Genomic DNA, 21,388 nt, shown 5'->3' with positions numbered 1-21,388 from the left:
GACATCTCTGTTATTTCACTCCGAAGTGATGTACAAAATACCACTTCAGATGAACTTTTTACATCACTCATTCTGCTGCCTGTATACTTGGTAACTCCCGGGGTACTCTTGACGATGTTCGGAGTATGTTGTTGATTTGTTGGATGTTCAGAGTAAATATGACTAGTGAGTGTCATTACTGCTAAAATGTATAACAGGCAGTCAGAAAGTATTTGACGTTAGAGTAATTTTATTAATGTCGCGTCACCATGACCCGAATGTTACTTAACTACCAAAGTTTATGACTAAATGGCGTAAAATATTTTAAAACTTTTTTAAACACGCACTGTCCTTGCATTTCCAGACAAAGTCATCAAATTTGGTTAAGTTGTATTGATATTTAAATAATAAGTAACGAATTTATAAGCATTTCGGGTAATATATACCCGAACAGAAAAGCAGGGTAAAGACTGTACTACAATGTCCCCAGCCAGCGAAGCAGAGGGCGCTAAGCTGGTACCTAATAACAGCGCAATGAAGTTGTCTCACTGTTTTGCTTTCACACGCTCAACAGAATGAAATGAAATATCGCCGAGCTTATCAGTCACGTTACGTCACGCGATAGTGGCAGGCGTATCAGACACGTAGATAACGGAGACTTACATAAAATCCTCTGCCGCTCTGCCTCTGGCGCAGTCGCTTGCCTGTGTCGTCAACAAGTACGTGCATGTGACGTCACCTGCAGCAGAAATAGCGTAGCAGTAGGAAGAGTGAGTCAGTGCTGCAGCGCAGCTTACGAGAGAGGTTCAGCGCGCTGTAACGGCGATCTTCAGCTACGATGACCGGTAAGTACCACGTTACGGCTCTGCAATGTTTTCCATATGAGAATAGGACATCGCTGTAGTGTGGCTTTATGTTACGTAGACCGGAGTGTTTCACGGTTGCATAGCCTACAAACAACCACGTAGTTTATGAGAAACAGGAACGAAATGCCTTTAAGATATCAGTCTGGGTAACTAAAGATTAATAATGCTCTATAATTCTAATTTGTGTCAAAGAAGCGGACCATATTTTGGGAGAGTGGTCATCGTCGTTCAGGTAATTTCATTGAGTGAAGGTTCTATTATCAGCTTGATTGTACCATATTTCAGTGGGATAATAGATGTTCGTTTATGTGAAGTGCACCGCAAAAGATTGGTGCGACCATTGACCATATAGCCGTGAAATATTCGTTGCTTTCCTCCAAAGGGTATCTAAAAACAGGAGTCGTTTCTTTAGAAGATTTGACAACTTTTAGTGGTCATACTGCACTTGCACAACATAATACGAAGGCCGTCTGTGTACTGGTAACATCGATTTTCATATTGTAATTATTGTTAAATATGGATGCGAAAGCAAAGACTAACGTTGCTTGTAAATTGTATTCAGTGATTGGGTTCAATGCAAAAGAGTGTAATAAGGCACAGTCAAATGTTTGGTATCGGTAATGAATGAATAACTGCTACTATCTTCACTGAAAAGTGAAAGGTGATGACATTACTAAGAACTATTTTCTCGGGGCTTATCGGTGTGCCCCTGTGTTTCGACCTCGGATGTGTAGTGTCACAGGTTTCAATATAGTCAATCAACCTAGTGAAACAGCACGAACATTTTACTGCGAGCTTGCTCCTGTGCCAATAGGAGGAGTCGTGTGTGAAAGCTGACACGAGGGAGGAATGAGGCATGCTGTAAATATCCGTCTTCGCTTAGTATATTAAATTATGGCGAAGGCCTTCCCAGTTGGGATCACATAAATGCTCACACGTCTGCGGTATTTTCTCCCACTACTACATACCTTTCTCCATTTTGAATACTGAAGATCAGGGCTTAACAACTGGCCGGTTTTGAGCGCGAGTACTCTCGTCTGCTCAGGCACGTGCTCGCGAGCAGGTGCAAGGTCGCTGAGTTGGGAGGGAGGGGCGGGAGGGAATGCGCGCGCACGTTTGAATCGGGCCGCAGCGTGCCTATTGAATTCGCGCCGAGTGTTGTAATATTATTGGGATTTCCGCAGTATGAAAGCTGTGAGTACCCTTGGAAAGGCATTCACCTATCTTTATATTAAATGATCAACTTATGAGATGAGACCTATTCTTTGAAAGACATTTGTTTTATATAATTTACGTAACTGTAAAGATGCGCATCTAGCGCGGACGCTAATACATCGATTGCGTAGTCAAGGAAACATTTTAACAGAAGCTGAACTGACGTTCCGCTTCGATCTAAATAAAAGATGACAGTAAAAAAAACTTTCGTAGATCTTCAGATTTTAATGTACTTCTGCTTGTAATGTGAAAACTTAAAGATGGTCGACTTTAAGCTAGAAAAGTGAGCGGTCTTGCCAGCGTGCAGACATTATTAGTTAATAAAATTCAAGTAATTAATGTTCGAAACTGTAAATCGGCAAGTTATTGTTATGAAGGTGTTGAACAGTGCAAGAATTGTCTTTAACGAAGGAGAAAAGTAATGACTGTAATTTGTGACAAAAACGTAAACCAAGGAGACAGCACAGGGCAGGCTGAAATCTGATCGCACCATACAGTTAGAAAAGTACTTATGTAAGCTATATTGTTTATAAATAAGCCCTAATTTGATAGTGAGAATTGTTTGAATATATTTAGTGTTTACCAGATTTCTTATTCTGTTCTTTTCCTTTATACTTTTTAAACCTCCATGCCATATTATTTTTATAAATGTCAAACAGCCTTTACTACAGCAGAGAACACTGCGGCATCCTGGTCGTGTACAGAAGGCCGCCCCTTGTCCTCTATACAACTCATAGCTGCCCCATTTATTAAGGATTTCATTTGCAATTTTTTTTTACTGTTCATTGTTAAAGGTCCCTTAGGTAATTATGAAATTCATACTGATTACGTAAAGAAATCCGGGTTGTTCTTTTCCAAATAATAGAAGTCTTTGCGTAATCAAAAACTAGCCTCCTTCTCACAACGTTCAGGAGCCGACGAGAAGACGGACATCTTCGACCGCTTTCGTGTCTCCTGTGGCAAAGCTGTGCCAAACTGGGAACACGACATTCTAGTATGAAACACAGATTTAAATTGAAAGAATTGAAATGTATTTAACCTAATAATTTTTCTTATCATACTAGTCTGTGTAACGTTTAAAGTACTACGATCAGCTCTAACAGTCACTTCGCTGGTTAAGAATCATCTCAAATCGCCGTTGTGTAACCCCAACCATGCTTTCGCAATTCAACCCCCATTGGGAGGAATTGTATCTGTTTACAGAAAAAGATGGTGTTGCAAAATGTTAAGTATATCACAAAACGCTGAATTCTTTTAGGAAATCTTTTTTGCAGCGATGTTATATGTCGTACCACGCGAAAGACTACGGAAGTGGAAAATGTGATGGACCAGATCGTGCACAGGAAGTTATTAAACTTAAAAGGAAGCCATCCGAAGAAGATCTGGACGACGAAGAAAAATCAACTGAGGCAGCTGTCAGAGTGAGTTACAAAATTGCTTTGCTTTTAGCAAAATCCCTGCGCCCCTTCAGTGATGGCGATTTAATAAAAGAATGTTGGGTAGTTGCAGCGGAACATTTGTGTCCATCTCAAATTGAACAGTTTCGGATTGTGCCATTATCTAACATGACCATTACGCGTCGCATGCAGGACATGGCAGACGATGTCCAGAGCCAGCTTGCAAATATCTGTAAAGATTTTATGGCGTATTCTCTAGCTCTGAACGAAAGCGTTGATATCACTGGAACACCGCAGCTTGCCATATTTATTAGAGGTGTTAATAGAGATTTTCAGGTGAGGGAGGAGCTCCTCGATGTAGTAGCCATAAAGAACACTACAACCGGAGGTGATATTTTAAGTAGTGTTGAAGAAAGTGTTGAAAATATGATTGTCGTGGAATTCTTTAGTGTCAGTGTCTACAGACGGTGCACCAGCGATGACAGGGAAAAAATCGGGTATCGTTGCGCTGTTGAAGGAGATAATGGAAAAAACTGACCGTGCCGAATGAAATAACGGGCGTTCACTGTGTGATCCACCAGGAAAACTTATGTGCAAAGAGTATCACTCTAAAAAATGTGATGAGAGTTGTTGTTCGTACAGCCAATTATAGCCGGCCGAAGTGGCCGTGCGGTTCTAGGCGCTGCAGTGTGGAACCGCGAGACCGCTACGGTCGCAGGTTCGAATCCTACCTTTGGCATGGATGTGTGTGATGTCCTTAGGTTAGTTAGGTTTAACTAGTTTTAAGTTCTAGGGGACTAATGACCTCAGAAGTTGAGTCCCGTAGTGCTCAGAGCCATTTGAACCAACCAATTATATAAAGAAGCAAGGGCTACAACACAGGCAATTTAAAAGCTATCTTGACGATGTAGAAAGCCAGTATAGTAGCCTGCCTTATTACAGCGAGGTCCGCTGGCTTACTCGTCGCGAATTATTAAATCGATTTTTTTGCCTATTAGATGAGATAAATATGTTCATGGAAATAACGTGTGTTCCTGAATTGAAAGAGCCTTCATGGAAATGTGATCTCGCGTTCTTAGCAATTTAACTAGCCATCTGAATGCTTTGAACATTTCACTACAAGGTAAAGCTCTGCTAATTACTCATTTCATTGATCGAATACGAGCTTTTAAAATGAAATTCACACTTTGGGTGAGTCAACTGGAAACAGGAAATCTTGCTCATTTACCTAAATTATCATCCATGCAAGATGTTCACAAAGACTGTGAACGTTATTCACATAGTTAAGTTGCCCTTAAGGAAGAATTTGATCAACGGTTTCAAGATCTGACAGCTCTAGACAGTGATTTTGATCTGTTGTCCTCTCCATATTCAGCGATTACTGAAGAGATTCGTCCTGAGCTGCAACTAGAAATTACTGACCTGCAGTGTGACAGAGAATGCAGAGACAAATTTCAGATCAAGAAAAACATTTTGTAATTCTAAGACACTTCCCTCAGGATAGATTTCCTCGTTTGCACAAACTGGCGGCTACAATAATATCAATGTTCGGTTCCACGTATGTTTGTGAACAACTGTTCTCTGCAATGAAATGTAACAAGATGCGCCTGAGAAACGCATTGTATGATCGAAATTTAAACTGCACGCTGCGTCTACAATGCACAAGAACAATTACTCCGAACATAGACGCGATTGTAAAGGGCAAAAAGTGACACCTTTTATTGTGTAACAGTTCACAAATTAATACGAATGTAGAGGCATACACTAAGCTAATAAAATTGTGTGGCACGTATACATTCTCCTTTATTTGTTTCATTTGTCGCAGTAATTCGTGAGTGATATCCCTGCAGGTGGCCGCGGATTTACATTGACTGGCGGCAGCTGTTGTGTGCCCCACGTGACTCTCCCCACTCTACACTCTGGTCCGGTAGTGGGGGTAGCGTGCTCGCGCTGCTCCGTGCTATTTTACGATTTTTGTAAAGGCGTAAGTCGTTTCGTTTAATTTTTGATGATCACCTTCAGAAAAGTTTTTAAACTGGTTTGCTTTCGACAACGACAAACCTAATGAAGGTCAACTAAAGACGACTGCTCCTCCAAAAATATCGATATCGCATGCTATAAGACTGAAGAGTATCGGAATCTAATTTAAAGTAAGACAGATGTATCGAAGGTTGCATTACATTGTATTCTGTTGTATGTTATTTTTGCAGCGTATTCTGCGCATCTTGAGCGAAGATGGCAAATAGGCTGGTGTTGAATGGTGTAAGGAAACGTAGCCATGTCGATAATACCTGAATATTTTCATACAAGTGTTTGTTTATTCTGAGATTAATCGACACCAGCAACGGCATTTCATCCTCGGAGCACTTCCAGGAAAACCATCACTCATTTCTTTTGTTACGCCGGACACGGTGCGACAAATACTTCACGGTGTCGAAAAGCAGTTAATGCTGAATTGCTCAGAATCAGTTTTCACTCTGCAGCGTACTGTGTGAACTTGCTGGAACCTTCCTGAACTTTTCCTTTCGGGAGGAAGTGTTCTGCCAAGTAAGTGATCTTTATTTCCGATTCTGCTTCTATATTTTTTTTTACGTGTGTGTGTGTGTGTGTGTGTGTGTGTGTGTGTGTGTGTGGGAGGGGAGGGCAAGGGAGGGAATGTCTCCTACCTCCCATTTAGCCCGTTCTTACTCATGCCGAAGGTACCTTCTTGGAGTGGCATTCTTCGCCTTTGTACATGTTACGAACGAAGAAATAAGATATCTATAACTTAGGACCAACTGTTCTTCAAAAGTAAGATCAATTCTTCATTTTATAACTAAAATCAGTGTAATCAACGAAGTTTTGTGAATACGTGGGAACCAAAGCAATCTTTGACCGCAGATTCATTTTATTCAGTTTAGTAAGCGGAATCGTTGTAAGTATCATCATCAAATTGATTTATCTCCTTAAACAGAGAAAAAACAGCAAATAAAATAGACAGCTGTTGTTGGTATCCACACGTAATATAAAAACAGGATACAGCTGCGTTGAACACTCGTGGGCCGCGACGTAGGCCCCCCGTCGGCACACTACATATAAGAAATCTGCAATCGAAGAATGCTTCGGTTCCCACGTACACTCTAACTATGTATCACTTCCGTCTTCAAGGTGACTACGTCAACCCTCTTGACGCGTTTTGAGTCGCTCAACCTTAGCTAGCAAAAGTGTTGCCTTTCCTTACGACATGGTTCTCATAGCATTCCTCTTCCTATCTGAAATATTCTTTGTTCTAGGTATTCCCCTTTAAGAAATTATTTTTTACACTCAAAGATTTGCAGTGCAGGACCAAGAGACAATCCAGCTATGAACACCCTCTCTCTTGGATATTGTATAGAAAACGCACATTACTACAGATTGTCGCGGATGGGTTCTGTTAATATGGCTCACTAATGCGGTGTACCGTTTGGTAGGTTTTCTTTACTGTTCCAGACGGTGAGCTAAATCGTTTGTCTCCACTGGTTTGGTGTCTAGCGAGTTATTTGACCAAATTTTCGATACTCTACTTGAAACGGCTTCGGTTGTTAAATTGTTTTGTGTGCGCTCGCATTTGGTAATTGCTGGATGCAAGTAATGAGTAAGGTCAACTACAATATCCAGAATCTAGGAAAATACTTAGCTAACTTCTTGTACCAGAAGAGACTAGCCACAAAATCTGGAAGAATAACATACGGAGCGGTAAATCTGAATACATGCATACATGGCGCTGTAAATGAAATCCTAGCAGGAAAACAGTCCCTGAAAACTACGGGAAAGACACACCATGCTAGAGTGAAGAGATAGAAAAGATTGTAGATGAGAAGACAGCTGCTTATGACAAACGGTTATCTACACAGAACACTCGGGTTAGACTAAATTACAATGACAAAAGAAGAGCACAGAAACGACAAAGGTTAGGAATAAGCCGAGATATTAAAACATACAACACAAAAGTAAATAAAGCATGGAAAGTCAAAAAATAAATACTAACAAAACATAAAGTTGTAACAGGAATGAGTCTTGTCTTCATGGCCGAAAACCTTGGGGGCGTGCGTTGCTATCGGTGTTTCGCAATTTTGGGCAGGACTAAAACAGAACCAGTTATTATTAGCGTAACATGAGGTTCTATTTAATCACTCTCTCTCTCGGCTAATGGTCCTTATTTTGTTACAGAAATCTCCACCTGGCAGCGTGTAGCAGTGTTGTCTGTTAAGCAGTGTAAACGGCACTAACTTCATGCACGAAAGTGATGTAACAAAATTTACCGCTACTGTTATTCGAGGTGGCAACACTTTTGTTTAGACACAATGAATAGTTATTACACGCAATACCACATGCGCACAAAACGAATGTATTCTTTCCTGTCAAAAATATTTCATAAAAGTTCTTACGAAATACTCAGGGTTCGTACATTAACAGAAAACAATTTTTATCACGTAAGATACTGTTAGCACCCTATTTAAAGATTATTCACAATGTAAGTGGCATTTATTATCTCTGAGTGGGTTCTGGGCCTCGAATACACAATAATTGTCACAATAACTATCAAGATTTATGTCTGTTTAAAAATTCAATTAAAAACTGCCGCTGCAATTTTTCACGAAGATGGCGGTTAACATTAGACAATTTCTTATCGAATCTGGTTCAGGCAATGTCTTACTATTAGCAAATTATATATACACCTTTACTATATGCATTAACATTTAAAAGGATTTCTCAATATTAATCACTTATTATTCAGCATTTTACCAATAAACCGCGCTGTGCATCAATAGCACTAATGCCTGTGTTCCATTGTAGCTGAACAGAAAACTTAAAATTTGTATATGACGAAAATCGTATTAAAATAAATACACACACACACACACACACACACACACACACACACACACACACACACACACACACACACACACACACTGATTTCAATGACACAGAAACTCTATTTTTCAAATATTACTTAACAACATAATACAGTTTTTACAGACTTAAGTGCTGCAAGACATCAATCACATCCGATCACTACAACAGTTCGAACAAGGATTATTCTGAAAGGATCATAGGTAGCAAAAGATGGATATTTTCATTATCTTTTTCCGTAGGTGTTGTCAGATATGTTTTTACAGAATATTAAATTGTCACTGACAAGTTATTTATTACTTTAGTAACAAATAAGTTTTTTTATTAATATCTCGAGAATGTTCAGATTCCGCACACAACGACGTCGTAAATATTTTTCTGAATAAAATATATGCGTGAATATTAAAACCTCCAACGGATAACAGGTCAGAATTCAAACCCAATTATGAAAAACATTATGTTAATTCAACATAAACCGAACAATAAGTACTAGTAGATTCAGAAGACGTGAGTAAAGCTTTCCAAGAAATAAGGAACGGAAAGAACTACAGGTTGAGAAACGTACCTGTGGATTCGTAACGGCAGCCCCTACCCACCAAGCAGTTTTATAAATTCTGATGGAAATATCTCACACATGTTAAAGTGGCGAGGAACCATCAAATGAATGGAAAAAAGCAGTTACTCTATCCATACATAAAATTGGAAACCAACACGACTGTGCAAATTATAAAGGAATTAGTGAAGTGTAAGGTAATAAGATGTAAAATGGAAGCACAAGTAGTGGAGGTGAGGAGCAAAATGTGATTGCAGCCGAACGCTCATGTACAGATGGCATTTCTACTCTTAAACACCTCACTGAAAAGAGACTAGAAATGGGAATGACGCTTCTCGATGCCATAGAAAGCGAAATATTGACCATGGCCATCTCTACATCTACATCATACTCCACAAGCCACCTAATTGCGTATGGTGGAGGGTACTTTCGGTACAACTATCTGATCCCTCCAACCCTGTTCCACTTCTGAATAGTGCATGGGACGAATGATTGTCGGTAAGCCTCTGTATTGGCTCTAATTTCTCGAATTTTCTCCTAGTGGTCAATCCGCGAGATGTATGTGGGGGTAAGTAATACGTTGTCCGACTCCTCGTGAAAAGTGCTGTCTCGAAATTTCGAGAGTAAGTCTCTCCGTGATGCACAATGTCTCTTGTAACGTCTGCCAGTGGTGTTTAGCGTCTCCGCAACGCCCTGTCCCGGCTAAACGATCCCGTGACGAAACGCGCCGCTCTTCTTTGGATCTTCTCTATCTCCTCTCAGTCCTCCAACGAATGGATAATTACAGACAGCCAAAAATAATCTATGAATGAACACCAGCTGAGCGAAGAAAACATGGCAGACCACCCAGAAAAAGGAATGCTAAGTATTAAAAATGCGATGAATTAAAGGAGCCTTCAGGAAGAAGATTGGACAGATAGGAAACTGGAAGTTGAGAAGGGAAAAGGAAGACAGTCATAAAAAAGCCAGGTATATACAGTCCGGAAAAATTTGAACGGGTTGCACGTTAAATTGTGCTGAGTAATAATTGTTAAAAAAAAAATTCGATACGTTATGGCGTCTCTGATTTAGTATTGGCATCGAAGTTAGCCAATTATGTCATCGTGCACCCAAATCCAAGCGGCATGGAAGAGGTGGTGTTGCGATACATGTTCTTAATTTGGTAAGCTGAAACCGAAAAAAGAAGAAATGGGAAACCAATGGACAGCTGCTAGTTCGAGCCTTGCTACCGCCCATTGTCAAGTTTTTGTTTCGCTCGCTTGTTTGGGTTTAGGAAGCCAAACAAACAGGCTACTTGAATTTGCACGCACGACGACGTGATCGGCTAACATTAATGCTAACTAAATTGGAGACGGTGCAACGCATCGAATATTTTTCTTCAGTTATTTCCCAGCACAACCTACCCAACAATACTCTAACAACCTTCGCAGACTTCTCTGACCACGCTGCATATAACAGGAGCTTAACTTCCGTTGTTTTTCGTTATTGTTATGCTCTGTGTACTTTTCCACATCTTTTTACGAGCAGAAGTTGCTTTTAAATAATCCTAAGACCCACGCGTCAAGAAGGTGGGCCTGTACATTTGGATCTCGTGAATATGGTGTATTACCTACACGTACTGCTGTGAGTTCTAATTCGAATCAATAAATATCAGCGACTATGATTTCACTACTTAATAATATATATTAGTCTCCGGCTGTTTATTTGATTGTTAGAGATTTTCACTTCTTGTAGCTTCACACGTACAGTGCAGCTGAAATGAAATCGTATTGTAGAACTAGTACATCGCCGTCTCTCAAACCTGTCGCAACATATAGCCAAATACCCACATCCACTATTTCGTATCGGGGTTTTAAATGGAAAAGCAAATTCGAAAGTATTCTCAGCCATAATGGCTATGCGGGATAATTATTGATTTCTAATGTCTACCAACCAGTTTTTTTATTTTATGTTTAAGCTAACGTAATACAACACGTTTCGAACATGTACTGTTCATCTTCAGGCGTTTGTACATACATAAATACATACAGTGATATGTTACTTAAAAATAAACATTGTTAAACTAGATTGATCTAGAACTCTTTGTCCATTGTTTGTTGCTGTAGCGGCTGGTGTGGCATTTGGGGGCGAGGAGGGGGCAGTGGAAGGCTAGAAATCGAAATCAGTGATGTCTGCTGCTGGTTTTCTTCCTTGTGGTTGGTCATGTATGATATCACAGCCTGATGCAAATCTATCAGCATCCTATACAGGCTGTGATATCATACATAGTCAACCAAGGAAGAAAACCAGCAGAAGACATCACTGATTTCGAGTTCTAGCTGTCCACTGCCCCCTCCTCGTCCCCAAATGCCACACCAGCCGCTACAGCAACAAACAATGGACAAAGAGTTCTAGATCAATCTAGTTTAACAATGTTTATTTTTAAGTAACACTTCACTGTATGTATGTATAAACGCCTGAAGATGAACAGAAAATTTTCGAAACATAAATAAAAAACTGACTGGTAGCAGAAATTAGAAATAAATAAATTCGAAAGTAATTTTTCCCATTGCTGCTTCAAGTCAGAATCAACGAATATACACAGTCTTCTGTTTAGCTCAATCAATGGCCTGTGGTGTTGACAGGAAACGAGGCGAGCGCTGCTGGAAATTCCTGGGAGATAACAACTTGTGCCGGACTGGGACTGGAATATGGTACTTAGCTCTCATGAACAGTGTTCCGGCTATCGCGGCACGACACACGACCTCCCCTCACAGCTGTGTTTCCTTCTACATTCCAAATATCGCAGAAATTCTCCTTCAAAGGTTGCGTTACTGTCACTCGTGCAAAGAAGGATGGTAAAGAGAAATGACCTGGCCTCAGCACAGCGAATTGTTTACAGAATTAATTTTCATTCTGCAGTGGAACGTATGCTGACCTGCATCTTCCTGGCACATAAAAAGTATAGATCGGAACGGGAAACTAATCCTAAGGCTTCCTGTGCAATTTGGAAGGTAGGAGGGAAGGTACTATTGGAATGCAAGCTCCGAGGGCGAGTCGTGAATCGTGTATGCTTAGCTCAGTCGGCAAAGCACTTGTCCCCGGAGGGCAATATCCCAGTTTCGAGTCAAGGTCCGGAACACGCTTTCAATCTTCCTGAATATTTTAAGGCAGCCAAACTGTTTTCCTCAGGTCGTCGACGAAGTCATGGAAAGCAATTGGAAACGCCCTATCATCTTGCATCATAATTCCAAATGTAAAAAACACGCTGAACAGCGGATTATTTTAACGACTAATGCATACAGTTTATGTCAAATAACTGACGATTTCTTTTTCCAATTTCAGGCAAGAAATGCTCGAACAAGGATCTTCATCTTCATAAAAAGTTGTTGAACCATTATTAAACGATATTTTTCAGTTACCAAAATCAGAGTGGAAAAAAATGTTTCTAGAAGTCTTTAAAATGAATGAGAGTACATAAATTTTAAAGAAGCGGTATTTGATACGCGAAATTTTTATTTCATTGTTATAGGTTGCAGTAGGTACTGGGAGATGAAGCTTTCACAGGATAGAGTAGCATGGAGAGCTGCATCTAACCAGTCTCGGGGCTGAAGACCACAACAACATTCTAATAGGCTGGAAGGCAGCCTTTGTAATATGCAGGGTGTACCATAAATAATAGTGAAAAGTGACAGGGGTGCAAATGCACGAAAATGGAAACTAAAAGGTTCCATTAGACATGGTTCCATCACGATCCGTTTTCGCGGTGGTTGCGAATTTATGGTTATGAGCCGCTGCTGACTTCAGTGTGAAATAGTTTCGTAGTTGGTAGAAACGTTATTCGAATGTTAAACTTTTGATTAAGTCCCCATTTGATTGGGTTCGCATCTTACCCACGATCCACAGTTGGGGAAATTTGGAGATGCATTATTTTCTCAAAATAATTCCCATTTAGTCTTTACTCTCAGCTGAACATTTCTCGTTACATGAGACATTCAGAACACTCTGGATCATCTTCAGATCCTACCAGTTTCCCCTGAGAAACTCAGAATACTCCGATGATCCAGAGCGTTAGAAACATGTCGTGTGTAACTGAGACTGAAGAATAAATGATTATTTTGAACCGGCTTTGCGGCCGCTGCATCGCTCACTAGGCTGTATGATCTGCACAGACATTTTGTTTTTCCTTAATAGACGTTTTATGTTCTCAAATTGCGGCACCTTCTATACTTTTTTGTTAATTAAGGCCCTAGAAGCACGGTCTTCTTCGGTTGTACTTCTGACCAAAAAGCGAGTCTCTTAGCTGAAGTTTTTGTTAATCACGCAGCGTTTTCATGGTGATATTTCAGTAGAAATATTCATCCCCTAACACATTTCTTTACATTCAATTTTCTTATATTTAGCTTTAAATTTTTTTCAATACCCTGACGGAAAAAGCAACACTACAAATAGTTAATGTAGAATAATGAAATTTCGGGAACACAATTGTCTGGATAACATGTTTAAATGATTAATATTTCAGATTCAACGGTTATTGTAATTGCGAGATAAGCCGTTGTAAACGTGAAATGCTTGTACATTAGTAATCGGTGTAAGCGTTAGAATTGTTTGTCAGGATAGAGGTCAGGAGCGGAGGGCGTTGTGAAATGAAAATTAAGTGGAATGGACCCAGTTTATTCTTGTAATGATGGTACAGTGGTGCCTACGTAGGGCCGAGCAGCCCCAAGAGAGGTTGCCGTCTGCTCATCAGAGAGGCAGAGGCTAGAGGAGCGACTACTCGGGGCCGAGGTCTGAAGCAGAGAGAGCGCGGAGCTGTTTCCAAGTCGCCCTCGCCGCTTCCGGCCGCGTCCCCACGTGATCACACGATTAGTCTCTGATTGGAGGATTGATTCCGCCAACGCGCCTTGCTAGTAGCGTACCCTCGTCAGCGCAACCAACCCGTGGGACTCGAGTCTGACCGAGGAGCACATGGCAGGAATGTGCCGACCGTGGCCTTCCGGCCAGCACCCTCCGGCCACCCCAAGCCGGCTACGGCCGAACATTATGCAAAAAAATTTATTTAATAAAATTTTGTCGGCAATGTTCCCTCTTGGGGGTCTCCTCCCTGCACAGAATTTTAAATGGAAGCATGTAAATGTGCATTCATTGTGTTGCACAGGTGCGGGATGCCAGTTTGTCGGATGTAGTTCCATGCCTGTTGCGATTGATCGGTCAGTACAGGAATGGTTAATGCAGTTGGTAGATGACGCTGAAGTGATCGTTCGATGATGACCCCTATATGTGCTCGACTGGATACAGATCTGGTAATACAGCAGTCCAAAGCAACGTGTCGACACCGTCAAGAGCATGTTGGGTTACAACAGCGACATTTGAGCGAGTGTTATCCTGTTGGAAAACTCCTGGAATTCTGTTAACGAATGGCAGTTGAACAGGTCGAATCACCAGACAGAAGCACGGGTCTGCAATCAGGATGAGTGGGATAACCAGGAGAGTGCTCATGCTGTCACACGAAATCGCACCCAGTAACCATAAATCCAGGTGCAGATATAGTATATCTAGCGCACACACACAGGTGGAAGTCCTCATTTGGTCTCCTAACCAACACACGGCCATCACTGGCATCGACGCAGAACCAACCTTCATCAGAAAACACCTCTCCACTCTCTCATCCAATCAACCCCAGCTTGACACAACTGAAATCGCAAATGGTTTGGGGTCAATGGAATGGGCGCTGCAGGATGTCTCTCTCGGAGCTGTCCTTGAGCTGACCGATTAGTAACAGTTCATTGTGTGGTTGTGGTGCAAACTGCTCTTCAAACTGCTGCTCCAGATGCAGTACGATAAGCCGGAGCCTTACGCTGAACAAGACGGTCTTCCCTATCGGTAATGCAACGTGACCGTCCGGAGACCGGTCTGCTTGCTACAGTATATTCTTGTGGCCACCGATGACAGCAGTCGCTAACAGCGACTACATTCCTGTCAAATTAGAACTATATATTAATAGCTTCAGCTGCTGACGGGCGTTGATATCTTTCAACGGTGACGGGTAAAATTGTGTGCCCCGGCCTAGACTCGAACCCGGGATGTCCTGCTTACATGGCGGCCGCTCTACCCATCTTAGCCACCAGGGGCACAGAGAATAGTGCGAGACGCACATTCTCACCTGATATGTCCACACACTACATTCGTAGTGTCCCTACCCAACACCCTCATTACTCGTGGAAGACATTCTTAACAAGTCTCGTGAGAGTTCGCGTAATATGTGTGCATCCGCACAGGAGATTATGGCCGGTATTGCCAGAACTATATACTTACATGGTTCAAATGGCTCTGAACACTATGGGACTTAACATCCGAGGTCATCAGTCACCTAGAACTAAGAACTACTTAAACCTAACTAACCTAAGGACATCACACACATCCATGCCCGAGGCAGGATTCGAACCTGCGACCGTAGCGGACGCGCGTTTCAAGACTGTAGCGCCCAGAACCGATCGGCTACCCCGGCCAGCTATACTTATATGGATACGGTGTGTATTCATACAAGTAAATAAATTCCTGCCAAGTCTTTCTTCAGTATCGCAGAATGAACATCCAACTTCTCGTAACCTTATTACACGACCTCGTTCAAACCCAATGAGATATTGATGATGGCATCTTAGAGGCATTCTTGGTTAACATCAACTGCTCACGTGCAATCTCAAAGGTAACTAACGCTCACGGCCATTACAGCTGATGTTTAACAAACCTGATTTATACAACGAAACACCAGCCAAAGCTGCAAATTTCATCTTTTTTTTTTTTTGCGACTTTGCTTGGTTTTTCGTTGTACTGATTATCAGAAGTTGCTGACCTACAATTATTCCAGCATGATGGAGGTTCGTAAACTTGATTTGCATCCTCGTAGTGGCACTTTTAGCGCCACTGTTACGTGACTGGTCGGCCGAAGTGGCCGTACGGTTAAAGGCGCTACAGTCTGGAACCGCAAGACCGCTACGGTCGCAGGTTCGAATCCTGCCTCGGGCATGGATGTTTGTGATCTCCTTAGGTTAGTTAGGTTTAACTAGTTCTAAGTTCTAGGGGATTAATGACCTCAGAAGTTGAGTCCCATAGTGCTCAGAACCATTTGAACCATTTTTTTTTTTTGTTACGTGACTGGCAACAAACTTGATTACACATCACCTTTCAGACCACTCCTTCCTGGTGTTACGACATTTTTATGCCAGTGTATAAGGAAATGTTTTGTTAAGAACTTCCTTCCTGTGTTGCACGCCCTTAGGGGTTCAGTTGAAAAAAAGTTTTCAAACCGAGAAGTCAAATACCAATTTTCATAGATATGGATTTAAAAATGGTCTAGTAGTTTTTTAATAATTTAGTTTTTTGAAAATATTGCCACAGTTTTGTTCCCTTAGGGGTTGAATTTCCAAAAATGATGAAATTCTTGCCTTTTTAATTTCTGACTGAAAATATCAATTTTCGTAGGTCTAGTTACAAAATTGCGTTCATAGCAACAGCTTTTCAAAAATCTTTCCATCCTCTTGTTTCACCCCCTTAGAAGCGGAATTTCGAGCAATATCATCTGTTGTTTTCTGCCCACTCTTCTAATATAGGGTGCCTAGGAAACTTGCTTTCTCGGATCACTAGAAAACAAAGCAAATCACATTAATGAAGTTTATCACAGTAAGGTAAATGACAAAAGTTTTCGTATTCACAAAGGTGTGTCGCAAGCAAATTGCGACTTGGAAATAGCGTCATGCGGTTTACACAATTCCAATGCAGACAAAACAATACAGTTCATAGGTCACTGCTGTAGCGTTCGGAGGACGGCTCGTCTTCAACTCGGGCCCCGGCTAAGCTCTGCGGCGCCTGTATTCTCTCCATGTAGAGGCGGCTCCTGTCTGGATGTCGTCCTGGAGGGCCCGTCACCCTACTACTGGCTGACGTCGCCTCACCCCCCTCTCTGCTCTTCCGTTCTGGATCGTCGTACCGGCGCTTGACGTTACGCCAGAATATCTTAAACGCTGCCCACAGAATAGGATGAACACCCGCTCAAAATTTAAAGTTTCTATCCTTAGCGGTTTGGCCTCTACGGTGATGAGTCACTAAATCAGTCTGGACCTACTTGACCCTTTTAGGGGTTGAATTCCGAAAAACACTGAGAAACTATTTGTAACCGAGCTTTAAAAATAGTTTAGTGGTTATTTAATAATTTGTTTTCAAAAATAACTCTCTGCACTACTTATCTCTCGTAGGTCTCAAAATTCCAAAAATACTGAAACATATATTTTACACTGCTGGCCACCGTAAATGCAACACCAAGAAAGGCAAGAGGTAGCACAACAAAATTTATTTTGTAGATAACATGTTGACCAAGTGTCAAATGATTACGTTTACAGACGTCTGTGACATGTGGTTCCTGCCAGAATCAGTAGCCAGAGTAGCCGCCATTGTTGAAGATCACCGCTGCCAAACGTCTCGGCATTGAGTCAAAGAGACGTTGGATGTGTTCCTGGGGTACAGCAGCCCAAGCAGCTTCCACACGTTGCCAAAGATCATCTGGTGTGGCAGCTGGGGATGTAATCTGTGTCACTCGTTGAGCAACCATGGACTACATGTTTTCTATCGGCGAAAGATCCGGAGAGCGAGCCGGCCAGGGAAGCACTTCAATCTGGTTATTGACGAAGAACCTTTGGACAATGCGTGCCACGTGTGGTCGCGCATTATCCTGTTGAAATATTCAAAGTACCGGCAATGCGTACTAGAGGCGTGCGAGAGTAATATCCAATACCGCCCCATACCATAATACGCGGTGCAAGACCAGTGTGGCGGTGCATAATGCAGCTGTCCAGCATCCTCTCTCCACGGTGTCTCCACACTCGAATCCGACCATCGTGGTGCTGCAGACACATGTGCTTTGGTTTTAGAATGTTTCCAAATACGTACATTCATGGGCCCCAGCCCTACATTGATACCGGTGAAAGTCGTTTTCCAATAGCTGTTATTGTTCCAGAGATATTTTGGGTGGACAAGATAGCTGGGACACCCTGTGTGTATATATATCAATACGGTTGCTATTTCTCTTGACACGAATGTTGACTATCCATAATTTTCAGTTGATCTGAGGCATCTACTGCACCAGTCCAAGATGAATAGGTCCCAGATCACCGATTTTCAGTCCTCTGCATTTTGCTGTCAGGGGTAATCTCAAAAGTGAAAAGTACCGCATCATCGCTGATACGGCTGAAGCCCTGGAGCAACTAACTGTCGTGATTTACTAGGTGATCCAGAGTTGCTTGAATGAATCTGTAGTACACTGCAGAGACAAGTGGAGATTTGCATCCAAATGCACGGACGACACATGATACTCCTGGTCTCACATCGGTATCGACAAGTAGCTACAGGAATCTACAGCCTGATCATGGGCATCTACGTTTCTTTCCTGCAGTATCTCGCAGGACGCCTGCCGCCAGAAAACCAATGAATCAGCCAAATCGCTCTCGACATGTCTGTATACACTGACAAATTCATCACAGATTTGAGTGCCGAGTAAGCCGTCCATCGTAATTATCGGGAATCAAAATGTGTTTCATTTATTGGTTGAAGTCGGTAGGCGCAGCGTCTACATACTTTCTTGAAGGGTCATCGTGAATGAAATGTCTGTCGTACAATAAATGTCGATTACCTCTAACATCGAAATAGAAGTTTCAAACTTAATTGAGACCACATAAATATCAAACTTGACACCTACACCTGAACAGTGTGAGACGCTAGTTATCGCTTCGAAGCCGTGGAGCAGGCATATCGTATCATTTTTCAAATAAGACAAAGCATCTTAGCTATACATGAGCACCTAAACTGGCACTTACCACCTAGATGGACTCTTAGTGCCACCAGCAAACCGTTCTTCCCGTTCATAAAAGTTTTCAGTACGCTGAATTTTTTGTATAATGTTGTCTGGTGTAAATTTTGTGTGTTTTTAATTCTGGCAGAACTAGAATGGTATGTTATTGGAGACTTGGAAACTACCACATAAAACTCGCTATATGTGCTGTGCATGAATGAATGAAATTACCACTTGCACATCAGTCATACAACGTAAATGCCGTTAGTCTAAGATCGGTATAAACTTCGAAAATTCATGATATGACGAAAACGTATGTGCCAACCGTGTATTATAAACAAGTAACGGAACGGTTAATAATCTGTTATCTACATGTTTGCCATTCCTTCTTTCACAAATTAGTCCGGTTCTAGGCGCTTCAGTCCGGAACCGCGCTGCTGCTACGGTCGCAGGTTCGATTCCTGCCTCGGGATGTGTGTGATGTCCTTAGGTTAGTTAGGTTTAAGTAGTTCTAAGTCTAGGGGACTGATGACCTCAGATGTCAAGTCCCATAGTGCTCGGAGCCATTTGAACCAGTAGAACAAATTAGTCGGTGTGGTCTTACAGGCCATTTGGATACAAAATTTCCTCACAAGGGGACGATGAGACCTGTTAACGTAGAATTCTACTGAGCCTTCGGTTTGTTGTAGAGGGAGCTATCCTGAGTACCTGGCCACCGGGTTTTCATGCGACTGCTCCTACTTTCCGAGAAAATCTATGCTGAAGTTTTGTGCGTATGACGTAAACCTATAACGTTAGTCATATTTCAGACTAGCGAGCGTAGTGCAGCAGCGAAGATTCCAGTCTATCAAGCTGGCGTTACCGGTTCAAACGCTACCTATGTATTTTTTCTTATTTTCAGTTGCACATCATCGAGGGAACATTCTTTGATTCTGCATTAATTCAGTGCACCTACATTCACAGGAGTGATCAAATGCGCGCGGTTCTCCTCAAAGTTGACTGAATAAAGAAAAATTATTTTGAATGTCAAAGAACTGTCTTTCCGGTGCCGCTTCTATAAATCAGGGTATCTGCAAGACAGAAGCTTTCATTAAATTTACGTGCTGTCCTACGAATTTGCGTTTCGGTTTCTTCTGGAAGAAATAGCATCCGGAATACTGTTCTAGTAAAGCAAGTGTTCGCAAGTAAAATAATTCTGTAATTTATTCTGTAACAAATGAAATACTCTTTTGAAGAAATTACTACAGTGAAAATGACTACTTTTGAATATCGATAGTCTAGTATTGGAAAACTAATTCCTTACAACAAAATAGAAGAAAAAATAGTCGGGCAGGATTTGAACCCTTACTGCATGCATGGTTGGCGTTAATCTCAGCCGCTTTTTCTTTTTCTGTTTTAATTGGCGTTTCCTGCGCGCATGTTGTAAAACAAACTAAAATTGCTTCCATTCCCATAAGCTCGAATTTTCTTGTACATGAAAAATTCCTTCTACTGCTTTTGTTAAAATAATGCAAAAGAAGCGCAAAAAGATTTGAACCTACAGTAACACAGTTTGCCTTCGTCGGCATGCGACACAATTCTCAAAGTACGCCAAAGCAGTATCTTTACAACTTAAAGTAAAATGTTTAAATGTAATGCGTAAATAAATGAAAATAAAATTTTAAAGGTAAGAGTGACTGGTAAAAATACAAGTGTACACAAAGGCTCTCTTCAGAACGTTCGTATATTTTATTCGATAATCTTATATCTCTACAAGCCGGTGATGCTCTGATGTCAAGTGCATCAAAAAATCTTATTTACTTTTTCCTTCTCTTATCAATACGTAAAAAACTGCCTGTAACTAACGCTACAGGTTTTGGAGGTATGCGTAAAACTTCAACATTGGTTTTCTCGAAAACTAGGGGCTATCACACGAAAAGTCATATTCATGACACGTCCCTTTACAACATACCTAAGACTCATTAATATCCGTGGTTAATAGGTCTGTTGGTTCCCTTGTCAGTTTTAGTCCATTGCTGTCTGTGTCTTCAAAACACTATCGAATAAGTCTGTAACCATGTTGATTTTCTCTCGTTTCAGGAAGCTTCTTCCGAGTAGTTACTCTGTTGTTGGTGTTGGCACTAGAAACCTTTGGCTCGAAGATACTGGTGGTGGTCCCAACGCCATCTCACAGTCATCAGACGCAGTTCCGCATATTAACGAATGCTTTACTTGCAAAGGGCCACGAGGTCACTTTATTTACTGCAAGACCTCTAAAGGTAAGTTTATAAACGGATTGGTTCTAGTTGTAAAGTACAAAACTTGCGGTAGGGTAGTAGACGGAATCTTCTTAATGTTACCGAAATCTCTTACTTGATATGAATCTTCAGTTGTAATGACGAACGAAAATGAGAGAGCTGGTCGAAGTTATTGAACATAGCAGTGTTGTTAGAGTATGGAGCTCTGAAGTTGGTCTGGGGCAGTTCCTCTTGAACGGTCGTAGCGGTCGGTCACATCGTGTTGACTTGAGTACGCTGCAGCCAGTGCTAATGCTAGTCCACCCGTCTCGTTTAATGTGTATTACGCAGCCCCATTAAGCGGAAAATTATAGATCTTACCCATTCCTAAATGGTGAAAAAGTGTAAACAGCAATGGAATCCTGCTCCCCCTCCCCCCCTCCCCCCGACATGTACTGTGAAATGTG

At 41.5% G+C, this 21,388-nt stretch overlaps 1 protein-coding gene across 1 annotated transcript in view; it reads left to right on the top strand.

Annotated features, from left to right (window-relative positions):
* The first annotated feature begins 696 nt into the window (after positions 1-696).
* The window catches only part of LOC124594960 (UDP-glucosyltransferase 2-like), a 125,173-nt gene continuing 104,481 nt past the window's right edge, over positions 697-21,388 (top strand). The window contains exons 1-2 of the mRNA XM_047133470.1: positions 697-824; positions 20,785-20,963. The gene's annotated coding sequence lies outside the window, so the exon portion shown is untranslated. The remainder of the gene's footprint in view (positions 825-20,784; positions 20,964-21,388) is intronic.

Source organism: Schistocerca americana, chromosome 2 (assembly GCF_021461395.2).
Source record: "Schistocerca americana isolate TAMUIC-IGC-003095 chromosome 2, iqSchAmer2.1, whole genome shotgun sequence".
Classification (NCBI taxonomy): domain Eukaryota; kingdom Metazoa; phylum Arthropoda; class Insecta; order Orthoptera; family Acrididae; genus Schistocerca; species Schistocerca americana.
The sequence above is the reverse complement of the archived record's forward strand: the minus strand, read 5'-3'. Positions and strand labels throughout refer to the sequence as shown.